Consider the following 17,321-nt stretch of genomic DNA (forward strand, 5'->3'; position numbering starts at 1 on the left):
ACCTAATATTTACAAATGTCTAAATTAAAAAAAAAAAGAATTGAAAAATAATAAAAATAGTAATAAATAAATAAATTAAAAAAAATGTACCCTAAAGATAAATATTTTCGAAATAGGAATTAGGCCTTTACCTACTTAATTGTGATCTAAATGAATGTGCAAAAAGTTTGCTATGATTGTGGCGCCTAGAGTATATAATATTTGTAAATTTTATGAAATTTACTACAGTGTTAAATCTTTATAAAAAACTATGTGATACTAGAAAAACATATATATTTATTTTTTATTTTTTCATTTTAAATCCAGTCGTAATATTTAGCTCACTGCATTGTGTGTTTTATTGCATTTTCCATAAATTTGTGAATTATTATAACTATAACTTAAGATGGTGTGAATATTTTTATGTGAATAATTTTGTGTGCATAAAATAGTGACTTCCCATAATTAATATTTATAATAAAAAATTTAGATCAAAAGTGCTATTTAAACCATTTGGATGTGTAGCGTTGAATCTAAAAATGAATTCAGCTTCTCTTTTTAATAGTATTTTTTCCATATTTCCTCCTCTCATATTTTGTGTGTATTTTTAAAATGCCCCAAAAATTGAAACATTTTAAGTCCCCATTATGTATTTCAGTAAAGTGTTTAAACAACACTGTTTTTATTGATTTATGTTCGATATGCCAAATGTGCTCTCTAATCCTGTCACGTAGGCAATGATTGGTTTGTCCTAAATATATCAACTTACATGAATATTGTATCATGTATATCATGTTATGATCTGAGCATCTTATGATTTCTTTAATTTTGAGGCTTTCTTTGCCATCACTTGAAAAAAACCTCCTTAATTTTATTACTGTGTTTGCATGACTCACATGACAGACAAGGAAAAAAAATCTTTATAATTTCTTTATGTATATCAAGTTCCTTTAAATCTGTATTTGTATTTTTAAATTCACTTGGGGATAAGTAATTTTTAAGATTTTTAGCTTTTCTAAAAATAATATTTGGATTTGTATTTATTTTACTCCCTATAACTGGATCTTTTTAATAAAGTGCTTATTAAGAATTTTCTTTATTTCCCTATGTTGAGAACTAAAATCAATTATAAAATTAACTTCTATTTTATCATTATTTGATTAATTATCTCTATTTGTTATTGTTTTTCTATTTCTACTCCCATTCCTTATGAGTATACATTGCCTATCCATATTTTTGACCAGTTTCTAGGATCTTATCTTCATTGTATCCTTTATCTCTAAAGCATTGTACCAAAACTTCTGATTGGGTTTCGTATGAATGTATATCATTACAATTTTTCCTAATTCTCAGAAATTGGCTTTTTGGAATATTTGACTTCCATCTTTCTAAATGACAACTCTCAAAATAAATGAAATTGTTGGAATATATTGGTTTAAAATATGTTCTAGTTGTGATCTTTTGTTCTACTATTTCAATTTGTATATTTAATCAGTTTATTACTATTTTCATGTGGAATTGTTAATACTAAATCATTAATATTAAGGTATTAAGTATTAATTAATTCAAGCTGCTCAGAGTCCCCCCTCCAAATTAAGAATATGTCATCAATAAAACGCTTGTAGAGCACAAGGTTTGCTCCCCATTTTGAGCTTTCAAAAAGTTAAAAAAGCCCATAAACAAATTAGCATAACTGGGAGCAAATCTTGTGCCAATAGCTGTGCCCCTAATTTGTAAATAAAATACTTATCAAAGAGGAAACTATTGTTTTTGAGAGTAAATTCAATACTTCTTAATATAAATTAATTTTGTTTTTCCATCAGGGTAGTGTCCTAATTTAGAAAAAAAGATATTGCTTTTCACCCTAAATCATAGCAAATATTTGTGTACAGGGAGTTTACATCGCATGTTACCATATTTAAGTTTCTTTTCCATTCTATTTCTCCCAGGATATTCCAAAAATTTGAGGAATCCTTTAAATAAGATGGTAACTGACTAACATATTCCTGTAAATAATAATCCACATATTGTGATAAGTTGAAAGATAATGATTCTATCCCCAAAATGATATGTCGTACTGGGTGGGGGCTGTGTTATATTTGTATGAATCTTGGGTAGAAAGTAAAATGTCGAAATCTTTGGATGTGATAACCAAAAGTTATCTAATAGTGTAATGATTTAAATATGGAAAAATAAAGGTTTTGTTGCTCTTTTCTTAAAATAAGCAAGAGAAAATGATTTATTAAACTTACTTATTTAAGGTGAGTCATTAATTTTGTAATTGATAGAATATTATGAAACTTCACTAAGGTATGAATATATAAATATTCAGGAAATATTATGAGTAACTGAGTTTTAAGTTCAGAGAGAGTCATATGTGTTACAAAATTATGCAACAGTAAATGCTGATTAAAGCAGATAAAGCAAAGCAAAGGATTAGACTGCTTGATAAAGTAAAGGTAATTTCTTCACGCACTCACACTTTCATGCAATAAAATATATACACAGTCCAGACATACTAGCTTGAATACCAAACCGCAATCTACTGAGTCAGATGAGAATCACAATAAAGGTTATAGGAATCTCCAATAACAAACAATGGTGTCTAAGGTTTAACCTTTATGAATGAATAAATTGTAGCGTGGAGAGCGGTACTTATCTTAACAGTAGCGGTGGTATGAAGCGTGGGGAGCGGTAATGCCTTTTGGATATACAGGTTGAGAGGTAAGTTGCAGCTCTTAGGTTCAGCGTCTGTTTGGTGTGAGCGCGACTTCGGCGTGGTGAAAGAAGTTCCGTTTGGCGGATGAATCCGGAAGATGGTCCCGGTCAGGATAGAGGCAAAAGTAGATACCCAGCGGGTATCGAAGGCGATGTAAAAGACCTGAAGGTTATGCAACAAATGCACAATGTGGTAGTAGCTCCTCAGAGGAGCAAGGAGAAGTGAGAAACAACTTCAATTTTCAGGCCCTGATTAATGGGTAAGCACTTCCTTAAATAGGAAGGAAGTGCTAATGCAGGGTTTAGATTTAAAGGGATATCACATGCCCCCCTCCTCAGGGAATCACCCCTGGGGATTCTGCGTGAGGTTTAAGTGGATATTTCTTATGGAAGAACTTGATCAATCGGGGCGAATGGACTTCGGAATGAATGAGCCAGGAGTTTTCCTCAGGGCCGTAACCTTTCCATTTAATGAGATATTCCAGTTTATTTCTGTGTATCCTAGAATCCAGTATGGATTCAACCTCGAATTCTTCTTGATGATCAACCATAACAGGTGGTGGCGGAATAGAAGAAGGATGGTTTTTGGTTGGGAATGGTTTCAACAATGAGATATGGAAAGAAGGATGTATTTTGTAGTCTTTTGGCAGTTTAAGTCTAACCACATTGGAATTTATCACATGTTCTATTGGAAATGGACCCAAGAATTGATTCGCAAGTTTCTTGCTAGGAACTTTGAGTTTAAGATTTTTTGTTGAGAGAAGTACTAAGTCCCCAACCTTATAATCAGGACCCTTACGATGTTTTAAGTCATAATATGATTTTTGATATTGCTTGGCTTCATGTAGATGTCTTTTCAGGACAATTAACCTTTCGTGGAGGTTAGATGTAAATTCAGTTGCTGTAGGAGAGTTTACAGATTTGTTAGAAAGAGATATAGTGTTTGGGTGGTAACCATATGTTGCAAAAAAGGGGGAAGTTTTGATAGAAGTATTTATGGAATTGTTATATGTGAATTCGGCCATGGGAAGATAAACTGTCCAATCATCTTGGAGATGTGATATGTAACATCGTAAGAATTGTTCTATGGTCTGATTAAGTCTCTCTGTGAGTCCATTAGTCTGGGGATGGAAAGCAGTGGTATAAAGGTGGTCAATCTTTAGCAATTTACACAGAGATCTCCAGAAGGATGAGGTAAATTGCGTTCCCCTATCTGTAATTATGTTGGAGGGTAAACCATGTAGTCTGACTATATGATCGATAAATACCTTAGCCGTAGTCATAGCTGAGGGTAATCCCTTAAGTGTGATAAAATGAGCTAGTCTGGTTAAATGGTCAATTATTACCATGATAGTATTATATTGTTGAGTGAGTGGGAGTTCAACAATAAAATCCATGGCTATGGTACTCCATGGTTTATCTGGGATAGGCAGAGGTGTAAGTAGACCAATTGGTCTCTTATGAACTAATTTATTTCGGGCACAATTTTCACATCCTGATACATAGTCATATATATATTTGTTCATGCCAGGCCACCAGAAATTACGTCGGGTTAGTTCAATGGTCTTTTTAATTCCAGGATGACCAGACATTGTATCATCATGAGTGTGTGTGAGTATTGATGATCTCATGCTCTTGGGAATATACAATTGACTGTTATGATAGTACAATCCAGATTGAGAGTCTTTAACACAAGTTTGGTGGGGTATTGAATCTTGTTTTAAAGCCTTGTGAACCTCTTGTTCTATAGGGGTCAGGACGCCTATGATTTTTTCAGGAGGGATAGTAAAATTAGGTGGTTCATGAGTTAAGCTTTCGTTTATACGTGATAAAGCATCAGCCTTAGTATTTTGACTGCCTGGTTTGTAGGTAATTATAAAGTTAAAACGGTCTAAAAATAGAGACCATCTCGCTTGTCTGGCTGTCAAAGTCTTGTTCTTTTTTAAATATTCAAGATTCTTATGGTCAGTAAAAATAATGAATGGAAGTTTAGATCCTTCTAGGAGGTGTCTCCATTGTTCAAGGGCACTCTTTATTGCTAAGAATTCTTTGTCCCCCACACTATAATTACTTTCTGCACTAGTTAAGGTTCTTGAATAAAATGCAATGGGGTGAATTTCCCCATTCTCAACTTGTTGTTGGGAGAGTACTGCTCCTATGCCAGTATTAGAGGCATCTGCTTCAAGTTGGAATTGTAGATCAAAGTTGGGTAGTGATAAGATTGGTGCTGTAGAAAATAACTCTTTAAGTTTTTCGAAGGTTTCTTGAGCTTTTTGAGACCATTTAAATTTTTGATTAACACTAGTCAGTTGTGTCAGTGGTCTTACTATTGAAGAAAAGTTTTTAATAAACTTTCGATAAAAATTAGCGAAACCGATAAAGCGTTGTAACGCTTTTACAGTAGTGGGAGCTGGCCAATCTTTAATGGCAGACACTTTGTCAGGATCCATTTGTACATGGTTAGGAGTTATTATATAACCTAAAAATTTTATCTTAGAGACATGGAATACACATTTTTCTAATTTAGCATATAATTTGTGCTCCTTGAGACGGGTGAGTACCCATCTTACATGCTTTTCGTGATCAGAAGGTGTTTTGGAGTATATTAGAATATCATCTAAGTAAATTATAACACAGATGTCCATAAGGTCGTGGAATATTTCATTAATAAAATGCTGGAATGTTGCAGGAGCATTGCTTAAGCCGAAGGGCATTACATTATATTGAAAGAGCCCATAACGGGTTCTAAAGGCGGTTTTCCACTCATGACCTTCTTTCATACGGATAAGATTGTAAGCCCCCTTAAGATCAAGTTTTGAATAAATTGTAGCTTCGTTTAAACGTTCCAATAATTCGGGTATGAGGGGTAGAGGATATCTGTTTTTAACAGCAATTTCGTTTAAAGCTCTATAATCAATAATGGGTCTTATTGTACCGTCCTTATTGCGTACTAGGAACATTCCAGCAGCAGCTGGAGATGTTGAGTGGGATATAAAACCTTTTCGGAGATTGTCGTCTAAATAGGAACGTAAGTAAGTAAGTTCCTCTTGTGAAAGTGGGTATATTTTTCCGTGAGGAATTTGAGAGCCCGGTATCAGATCAATTGGACAATCAAACTCCCTATGAGGGGGGAGGTTTTCTGCCTCTTTTAGATCAAACACCTCTGCCAGATCCTGATAAATTTCTGGTAGTTCAGATTCAATAGCAGAGATTAACTGATATGGATAACATGTTTTTAAACAGAATGGTGATGCTAATGATACCTGTGGAGTGGACCAGTCAATGCTGGGGTTATGTTTTTTTAACCATGAAAAGCCAAAAATAAGTGTATGCATGTGGATGGAAATTAAGTCAAAAGTAAGATATTCAGTATGTCCATTGTCAGTTGTCACTAGTAAAGGTATTGTTTGATGAGTAATGGGACCATGTTGTATGAGGGAACCATCAATAAGTTTAACTGAGACTGGTTGTGCCTTGCAAACAGTAGGAATTTTATTTAAATCAACAAAAGATATATCGATATAATTTCCGGCTGCCCCAGAATCGATCAATGCATTAGACTGCACGTTTTTCTGATCCCACTGTAAAGAAAGGTTAAGAGTCAATTGAGGGTTTTGAGTGAAGTATAAAATATTATGTTTTGAATGAATCTTACCCTTCTTCTGCTTTTGAAGAATTGGGCAATTATTAACTGAGTGTTCTTTTTGCCCACAATATAAGCATAGATTTTCAGATCTGCGTCTGGCCTTTTCTTCAGGTGTTAAAGGTCCTTTTATGGCTCCAATCTCCATTGGGGTCTGATTAGAATTACCCTTTTCCTGGTTGGGTGTGTAAAGATACGGACGTCTAGGTGGTACGTCACAGGTAGCTCTCTCAGCCTTCCTTTCACGTATTCGCCGATCCAGGGTAGTACTTAATTTCATCAGTCCATTCAGGGTTTCGGGCATCTCCAAACGGGACAACTCATCTTTTAACAATTCTGAAAGGCCCAGTCTGAACTGGTTCTTCAAACTAATTTCATTCCATTTAGAATCATCTATCCACATTTGGAATTCAGTAATATAATCTTCTATATTCCTCTTACCCTGTTTTAGGGATCTCAGTTTCGTTTCTGCCGTCATCTGTGAATGAGAGTCCTCATATAAGGATGTCATAGCTAAAAAAAATTCTTCCAAGGAATCTAAGATTGGATGGTTATTCTCAAAATATCTATTAGCCCATGAGCGAGGCTCCCCCTGGAGGAAGGAGATGGTAGTACAAACCTTGATTCTCTCAGAGTGATAAGTTTTAGGCCTTAATGAAAAAAGTAATTTGCAAGCATTTTTAAAGTCTCTATATTCACTTCGTTTACCAGAAAAGGGTTGAGGATAGTTAATGTGAGGTTCAGGGACTTCTGAGCTCTTGGCTGGTAAACATTCTTTTACTAGAGTTTTAAGTGCTTTATTTTCTGATTGTACCTCAGTTAAGGCCCTGGCTAGATATTCTAATTTTTGATGGATGTTGGTGAATTCATTTTTTATTTCACTAGGATCCATCCTATATTTTACAGGTTATAACCTTATTGGCCTGAAAATTCTGTGATAACCAAAAGTTATCTAATAGTGTAATGATTTAAATATGGAAAAATAAAGGTTTTGTTGCTCTTTTCTTAAAATAAGCAAGAGAAAATGATTTATTAAACTTACTTATTTAAGGTGAGTCATTAATTTTGTAATTGATAGAATATTATGAAACTTCACTAAGGTATGAATATATAAATATTCAGGAAATATTATGAGTAACTGAGTTTTAAGTTCAGAGAGAGTCATATGTGTTACAAAATTATGCAACAGTAAATGCTGATTAAAGCAGATAAAGCAAAGCAAAGGATTAGACTGCTTGATAAAGTAAAGGTAATTTCTTCACGCACTCACACTTTCATGCAATAAAATATATACACAGTCCAGACATACTAGCTTGAATACCAAACCGCAATCTACTGAGTCAGATGAGAATCACAATAAAGGTTATAGGAATCTCCAATAACAAACAATGGTGTCTAAGGTTTAACCTTTATGAATGAATAAATTGTAGCGTGGAGAGCGGTACTTATCTTAACAGTAGCGGTGGTATGAAGCGTGGGGAGCGGTAATGCCTTTTGGATATACAGGTTGAGAGGTAAGTTGCAGCTCTTAGGTTCAGCGTCTGTTTGGTGTGAGCGCGACTTCGGCGTGGTGAAAGAAGTTCCGTTTGGCGGATGAATCCGGAAGATGGTCCCGGTCAGGATAGAGGCAAAAGTAGATACCCAGCGGGTATCGAAGGCGATGTAAAAGACCTGAAGGTTATGCAACAAATGCACAATGTGGTAGTAGCTCCTCAGAGGAGCAAGGAGAAGTGAGAAACAACTTCAATTTTCAGGCCCTGATTAATGGGTAAGCACTTCCTTAAATAGGAAGGAAGTGCTAATGCAGGGTTTAGATTTAAAGGGATATCACATTGGATGATCAACATTTAAAAAATTAAATTCTGATTCTGTAAGAATACCTTCAGATTTTGCTTTGTTTAATATCTCTCTAAACTCTATTTTTTGTTTTGAGATTGGATTATTTCTTAATTTTACATATGTTGACTGATCATTTAATAGTCTTTGGGATTCCTGTATAGAGTAGCTCTTGTCTGCAGGTTTTATTATTATGTTTTTGTTCTCTTGTAATCCTTTGAGAACTAATCTTTCTTTGAAAGTTAAATTTTGATTATATTTTGTATAGTCATCCAATTTATTAAGATCCTCCTTTACTTTATTTTACAATTGTTTAATCAATTCTCTTTTCCCTTGGATAGGGTAGAATGTTGACTTTGCTTTAAATTCAGAATGTTTATATTTATCTAGATAATTCTCTTGTCTCTCCATTGGTTTTTTGAGGAAGTATCTTTTAAGTGTTAATTTTCTTACAAGCTGATTAATGTTAATGGAGTTTTAAATTTATTTAATTTGCAAGAAGGTGAAAATGTTAATCCTCTTTGTAGGACTTTTGTCTGTTCTTCATTTATGAGATATTAACTAATGTTAAAAATATCTACGTTATCTGTTTTAATATCTCTTTTCTCAGTACTTTATTTTATTCTTTTTACCAGTTTTTCTACCTCTCCCCCCTCTCTTTTTGTTCTTGGTGTGCCCCAAGATATACTTTGGCTTCCTGGCTAGTTTTTTGAAGGTTGAGCTGGGGATCTGTTTAAAAAAGAGGAGGTGGTGATGAAGTAATTTACTGATTGTGAATCGTCTGGGATGGTGTGATTATATAAAGGGTCGTATCTATTGGTGACAGGGATTCTCAAATTTTTATTACTTTTTTTTATAATTACTCCTCTCATTATATGTATTGGAGTTATCCCTATTAAAATCCTCCCTATTATATGTTCTGTTCCTATATAGATAATTGTTTGATTTATAATTAGACCAATATTGGTGGCCCTGTTGATCTTTCCAATTATAGGTATTTTGATCATCTCTATATTTTTCTGTATGTTGTCTTCTATCGAACCCATTTTGGGGTCTATATACTTGAGGCCTAAAATCTTGTGAACTAAATTCATGTATCTGATTTATATAATTTCCCCTTTTGGGTCTATATACTTGAGGCCTAAAATCTTGTGATCTAAATTCATGTATCTGATTTATATAATTTCCCCTTTTGGGTCTACATACTTGAGGCCTAAAATCTTGTGATCTAAATTCATGTATCTGATTGATATAATTTCCCCTTTTGGGTCTATATACTTAAGGCCTAAAATCTTGTGATCTAAATTCATTTATCTGATTTATATAATTTCCCCTTTGGGGTCTATATTCTTGAGGCCTGAAATCTTGTGATCTAAATTCTTGTGTCTGTTTTGTATGATTTCCATTCGGTCTGTTGTACCTTTTTGGTTGATTGTATATGTTTTGGTTATCTCTATTATATCTATAAGGTCTCTGATATTGATTTTGAGCATTACCACTATTTTTCTGTTGTGCCTTATCAATATCTTTATTTTCCTCAAATTTATTATGTTTGTGCTTACAAAATACTGATATTCTTTTATTTTCCATATTGGAGTCTAAGATAATTGGAGTCTGTGGTTCAGTTTTTCCCTTAGCCGTTTCATCATCCTCTATATCCCTATTCAATTTTCTAATTTTCCCTTCCATAATCATTTCCTTAAATTCTTTTAAGTTTTGGATAATTATTTGTTGTTTATTTTTAAATTCAGAATCGTTATTTAAAGTTCTCAATTTTTCCTTTAAATCGTCTATTTTTACTCTTAGATCTGTAAGGGAGAGATTCCTGGCTTTTATAAGGACTTTCATTAGCTTTAGAGATGCTGTTTCCAAAATGTCATACCATTCTTTAGATAACTCATCGTTTAACTCAAATGTACAATCTTTTTTTAGTATTAGGCCCCTAGGGACCATATTTTTATCTATGTATTTTTGTGTAAATGATAATTCAAGTGTCTAATTTCTTTTATAAGATTGTCTTCTAATTCTTTACATAATTGGCTTATATCTTTTGTTACATGTATCAGAATAGTGTTTCAACATTTTCAATGGTATTGATTTCTGAAATGATGTTTTCTCTTATTGAGAAAACTTCCATTATGATCTAGTAAGGCTCTCTAAACACCTGAGAGATTTGTAACAAATGTAAAACTTAGTGAATTGTTGGTGTGAGTGCCTACCTTAGTGACAGTGTTGAGCTAATACCCCAAAAGGTCTACACACAAATCTCCAAAAATGTGAGACACAACGAAAATGGAAAATAGGAGGGTATGGGGAAGCGCTCCAAATAGAGCTAACTGTCTTCCTATTATAAAATACATAAATTGAAAATAAAAATTTAGTTCAAATATAAGTGCTAAAGCACAGGAGTGAAACACTAATAGTGGTTATATAACGGAAATGGCTACAAGCCTGTGGGATGTGTAGATATACAAACCAAACAAATATATAGATAGTTTTTTTAAAAACAGATAATTAAGCATTTATTGCTTATTAAGACAAGGTTATATTTATATCAAGGTAACTATTTACCTCATAAAATGCCACCTACTTGTTAAACTTTCATCAGTGTTTTAGCACAAATAAAACATAACAAACAAATCCTCAGTATATCTACATATATTGTTTTCCATTCCAGCAGCCCCAGCACAGCAGTTAGCAGGTTAAACATACTGAGGTAATATCATTGTCTAATTTCAGGCTATGTAACATATTTATAAACTATTGTTCTTTGTATAGTGGGAATTTATACCCAAGCAATAAAGCTCACAAGACAACATGTAATGAGGGGGGACAAACGGTTAAGGCAGGTGCATTACTGGTCAGGCTCTACGGCCTACAGAACTTTCCTGCCAAAAGCAGCCTCAGAAGAAGAGGCGCTGTACAAATGCTGAAAGGTTATTTATTTAACCCTTGTTTGCTTGGTTTGGTACTTTAAAGTTATTCTTCCAATTGCCAGTTATGTGCTTGAGAGTAAGGGAGGAGATAAGAAGCTTCATGATTGAACCTGCATTAAAGGGCTGTAACAGAACAAAAAGAAAATGCTCTAATATGTTAGCACATTTATTATTGCACTGTTGCTTGCATATAACTATGTGTTTAAACCCCAAAAATGATAAAAACACATAGTTAAAGTCATCTTCAGATCAGGAGTGCACTACTGGGAGCTACCTGAACACATCTGGTGAGCCAATGACAAAAGACATATGTGTAGCCACCAATTGACAGCTTGCTCCCAGCAGTGCATTGCTGCTGCTGAGGATATGCATATATTAATTTCAACAAAGGTACCCACGAGAACAAAGTAATTTTAATAATAAACGTAAATTTAAAAATGAAATGATCTGTCTGATTCACAAAAGTAATATTATTTCCTATCCCTTTAACTCCTTAAGGACAAGGCCATTTTTCAATTTCTTTCCCTTAAGGACCAGGGCTATTTTTACATTTTTGCGGTGTTTGTGTTTAGCTGTAATTTTCCTCTTACTCATTTACTTTACCCACACATATTCTATACCGTTTTTCTCGCCATTAAATGGACTTTCTAAAGATAACATTATTTTCATCATATCTTTTAATTTACTATAAAAAAATGACCCCCAAAATCTATTACACATCTACAGCCACCAAAAAACACCCATGCTAAATAGTTTCTAAATTTTGTCCTGAGTTTATAAATACCCAATGTTTACATGTTCTTTGCTTTTTTTGCAAGTTATAGGGCAATAAGTACTGAAATTATTTACAAACAACTTGTGCAATTATGGCATAAATGGTTGTAAATGCTTCTCTGGGATCCCCTTTGTTCAGAAATAGCAGACATATATGGCTTTGGCATTGCTTTTTGGTAATTAGAAGGCCACTAAATGCCACTGCGCACCACACGTGTATTATGCCCAGCAGTGAAGGGGTTAATTAGGGAGCATGTAGGGAGCTTCTAGGGTTAATTTTAGCTGTAGTGTAGTAGACAACCCCAAGTATTGATCTAGGCCCATCTTGGTATATTTCATGCCACCATTTCAACGCCAAATGCGATCAAATTAAAAAAATCATAATTTTTACAATTTTAGGTTTCTCATTGAAATTATTTACAAACAGCTTGTGCAATTATGGCACAAATGGTTGTAAATGCTTCTCTGGAATCCCCTTTGTTCAGAAATGTCAAACATATATGGCTTTGGCGTTGCTTTTTTGGTAATTACATGGCCGCTAAATGCTTTTGCGCATCACACGTGTATTATGGCTAGCAGTGAAGGGGTTAATTAGGTAGCTTGTAGGGAGCTTGCAGGGTTAATTTTAGCTTTAGTGTAGAGATCAGCCTCCCACCTGACACATAACACCCCCTGATCCCTCCCAAACAGCTCTCTCTTCCCCCCCACCCCACATTTGTCCCCGCCATCTTAAGTACTGGCAGAAAGTCTGCCAGTAGTAAAATAAAAGCTATCTTTTAAATTTTTTTTTTTTTTTTAGATTATTTACATATGCTGCTGTGTAGGATTCCCCCCTTAGCACCCAACCTCCCTGAGCCCCCCCAAACAGTTCTCTAATCCTACCCCCTCTCACTATTTGGTGCCATTTTGGGTACTGGCAGCTGTCTGCCAGTACCCACTTTTCAAACTTTTGGGCATTTTTTTCTTCTGTAGTGTAGCTGCCCCCCCCCCTCAATACCCCCCTCCCTCTCTCCCAGATCCCTTTTATAAATAAAATTTTCCCCACCACCACCCGCTCCCACCACATCACCACCCTCTCCCACCACACCCGGTTTAAATTGCGGGGACGCGTGCACGCACATGCACGCAGCCCTGACTCTGTGCGTGCTCCCGCACGCACCGGGGACTAAACCAGCAGAAAATTCCCAGCAATGGGCCGCCCACCCTCCTCCCTGCAGCTGCTCCCACCCACCAACGAATGGCAGTATCGCTGGCCGATGCAGAGAGGGCCACAGAGTGGCCCTCTCTGCATCGGTGTGCCAGAAAAGGTATTGCAGTGATGCCTCAATATCGAGGCATCACGGCAATATCTTGAAAGCAATCAGGATCGCTTCCAGTCCCTTTAAACACCTACGTCGTATGGTCGTATGGTCGTATGGTACGTTGCCGGTCTTTAAAGACCAGTTTGTGTAAGACGTACCCTGTACGACTTGAGTCGTTAAGGGGTTAAGCAACCAGTATGGCTAAATTATACTACTGGTATTTTATGTACTTGTTTTGAGGTGGATTGGAGTGGGCGGGGCTATGCAATCCTTAAATGGGTGTGGCTATGCTCCAAAGTGATCCTGAATTTTGTTTCAAATGTTGGCAGCTATGGTCATGCAGATCTATTCCCTCTTCTGATCTGCATACTGGGTAACCTTTGCATTTCAGACGTGGCAGGAGATTGTGGCATCAGTGATCAGACCCATGGGCATATGGAGCATCAAGAGGGTGCGTATGCCCTAAGTAGCCCTCACACAATACATAGACAAACTTGTTACGGCTTTGATAACGGCAATCAGTTCTTTCAAATGGGACCTGTGTCTGTCACGCTGACAGCTGATTGTCATTGCAATGACAAATACCTCCCTGCATTAGTTCTATTTCAGGGGTTCTAGCGTTTTTGAGGTCTTTATCACCCCCCTCACTATAGAAGTATATAATAAGACCCCTCATTGAAAGAGTGGGGTCCCATCATGTATTTGTAGATATCAAGTGATTGCCTTTATAATAACATTGTAGTTTTGTTAGGGCTTGTAGATCCACCTTTGCCTAATAAAAAATAAATGGAAAATTTTTATATCCTTCTATATAGGATGTTTTTTTGTACACATATTTTATGTTTTTAATATTTTGGACATTTTGGAGCTGATTGACAATATGGGTTAAACCATCCCTCTGGGAAATTAGAATTTTGTGTAGTTTGAAATATATTTAATATTTGTGTGGATAGATATTTTATATTTACTCATTGGGCTCAATTTATCATTGTGTGAGCGGACATGATTCGATATAGCGGATCATGACCGCTGCACATCGATAAATGCCGACAGCATACGCTGTAAGAATTTATCATTGCACCAGCAGTTCTTGTGAACTGCTGATGCAATACCGCCCCCTGCAGATTCTGCTAGCAGCGGGTGTCAATCAACCTGATCGTATTCGATCGGGCTAATTGCTGTCCGCCACTTCAGAGGTGGTGGACGAGTTAAGGAGCCGGTGGTCTTAAGACCGCTGCTTCTTAACTTACGCTTCAGGCGGAACTGAAGCAGAGTGGGTCGGAAGCAGCATCCGCTGCTACATAAATCGACCCCTTTGTATAAAATGCTAGATGGTAAATAGTGCCAAAAATAATGCATTTTTATTGTCTGATTTTCCTTTACTGATTGTTATTGAACATATTGGTAAATATAGATAAACTTCTGTGTTGTAGGAAGGTAAACTGATGCTAAATGTGGAACAATGTAGCTTGGGTTGGAAATATTTAGGAAATAATGACTCTCATGCTGCTATTTGCATTATATGCCATAGAAAGTGACACACAAATGTATTTTCTTTATTGTAAGATGATGTTTATCTATACTGTGATATTCCTGCAAACTAAAGTTATTTTCTAAACATGCTTGTTCTGCTCAAAACAGCAAGGAATAAGGTGTGAGGGTACCTAAAATAGTGTAAATGTGTAACTACAATGAGGCCAAACAGCAGAAAACACCTCCAGCACAGAAGTGTGAAAATGGCTCAGCAGTGAAGGGGTTAACTGGCTGAGCAGGGAAGAGGTTAAAGGAATATAAAGTTTAATTTGAAAGTTACCGCAAGACAGAGAGAAAACTGTATTTATATTTACAGCACTGTAATGTGAAAAACCGATGGAAACATTTTTACAGTAGAGATGTGATTGCAAAAAAATTATTAAAATGTTTCACTATAATACTGCAAACACAAGTATACTGTCAATATATTTATATATTTAATATACACTGCTTTTTAAATACCACTGATTTCTGTCCCTTTAAGATGCCCTATTCAGTCTACAATAGAACCAAGCTCTGTCACCCTTCAGCTTCTCACCTTGTGACCTCATAGTGCGCACTCACTTCTGATTGGTTGCTGGTTTTTGTTCCTGCACTTGAGATGTTGTTTGAATCACCTGTCAGTTGAGCTAGTTTTGCTTCTGTTACAGAAGTGCTTTTTGTGGTTTGTGGACATTTAGGTGTCTTTTGCCTTTTTATTAAATTGTATTATATATCTGCTATTGGGTATTAGGGAGCAGATAGTGGGAGCACTTTGTGCTACAAGTGGGTGCCTGCACAAGAGGCAGGTGATTATATACAGCAAAATGAAGAAGTTCTTCAGGAGGCTGCTTTGCTGCTGCACTGTTGATGAATCTGCTGATGTAGCTGAGGATACGTACTGCCAACAGAACAGGTGAGGAGTGTGTAGGTTATGTGTGATAGAAGGGATACTGTATATATATATATATATATATATATATATATATATATATATATATATATATATATATATACATATACAATAAATACAATGGATCGAGCACTCACTCTTCATCTGTGTATTTATTAGTGACGTATCGGAGAACAACCTACCCCTTCCTCAGAAGGTTGTTCCCCGAAACGTCACTAATAAATACACAGATGAAGAGTGAGTGCTGGGTCCATTGTATTTATTTGAGATAATATCCACTTAAGCATCCTCAAGTTGTTTGGATTGGAGTGAGAGTGCACTTAACTGAATCTATTTATATATATTTCCATGTATCTAAAGAGTTAACTTCCCTCCTACACCAAAAGAGAAGACAATGTACAAATACAGAGGAAAACTTAAGCATTGGTCACTGTCATCTGTCACTCCAGATATATGAAATGAAAAACTTCCCAGGTTTTAGAAGAATAAAAATAATGAGGCAGCCTATATTTGTACATCTGACATGGAATGACCCATGTACCAACCAACAGCTGGGCATGTACACCTGATGCAGACAGACCATTACAATTGCAATGGATTTGTTTAATCACAACCTGGTCTTGCAATAGTACAGGGAGTGCAGAATTATTAGGCAAATGAGTATTTTGACCACATCATCCTCTTTATGCATGTTGTCTTACTCCAAGCTGTATAGGCTCGAAAGCCTACTACCAATTAAGCATATTAGGTGATGTGCATCTCTGTAATGAGAAGGGGTGTGGTCTAATGACATAAACACCCTATATCAGGTGTGCATAATTATTAGGCAACTTCCTTTCCTTTGGCAAAATGGGTCAAAAGAAGGACTTGACAGGCTCAGAAAAGTCAAAAATAGTGAGATATCTTGCAGAGGGATGCAGCACTCTTAAAATTGCAAAGCTTCTGAAGCGTGATCATCGAACAATCAAGCGTTTCATTCAAAATAGTCAACAGGGTCGCAAGAAGCGTGTGGAAAAACCAAGACGCAAAATAACTGCCCATGAACTGAGAAAAGTCAAGCGTGCAGCTGCCAAGATGCCACTTGCCACCAGTTTGGCCATATTTCAGAGCTGCAACATCACTGGAGTGCCCAAAAGCACAAGGTGTGCAATACTCAGAGACATGGCCAAGGTAAGAAAGGCTGAAAGACGACCACCACTGAACAAGACACACAAGCTGAAACGTCAAGACTGGGCCAAGAAATATCTCAAGACTGATTTTTCTAAGGTTTTATGGACTGATGAAATGAGAGTGAGTCTTGATGGGCCAGATGGATGGGCCCGTGGCTGGATTGGTAAAGGGCAGAGAGCTCCAGTCCGACTCAGACGCCAGCAAGGTGGAGGTGGAGTACTGGTTTGGGCTGGTATCATCAAAGATGAGCTTGTGGGGCCTTTTCGGGTTGAGGATGGAGTCAAGCTCAACTCCCAGTCCTACTGTCAGTTTCTGGAAGACACCTTCTTCAAGCAGTGGTACAGGAAGAAGTCTGCATCCTTCAAGAAAAACATGATTTTCATGCAGGACAATGCTCCATCACACGCGTCCAAGTACTCCACAGCGTGGCTGGCAAGAAAGGGTATAAAAGAAGAAAATCTAATGACATGGCCTCCTTGTTCACCTGATCTGAACCCCATTGAGAACCTGTGGTCCATCATCAAATGTGAGATTTACAA

Source organism: Bombina bombina, chromosome 11 (genome assembly GCF_027579735.1).
Source record: "Bombina bombina isolate aBomBom1 chromosome 11, aBomBom1.pri, whole genome shotgun sequence".
Taxonomy (NCBI): Eukaryota; Metazoa; Chordata; class Amphibia; order Anura; family Bombinatoridae; genus Bombina; species Bombina bombina.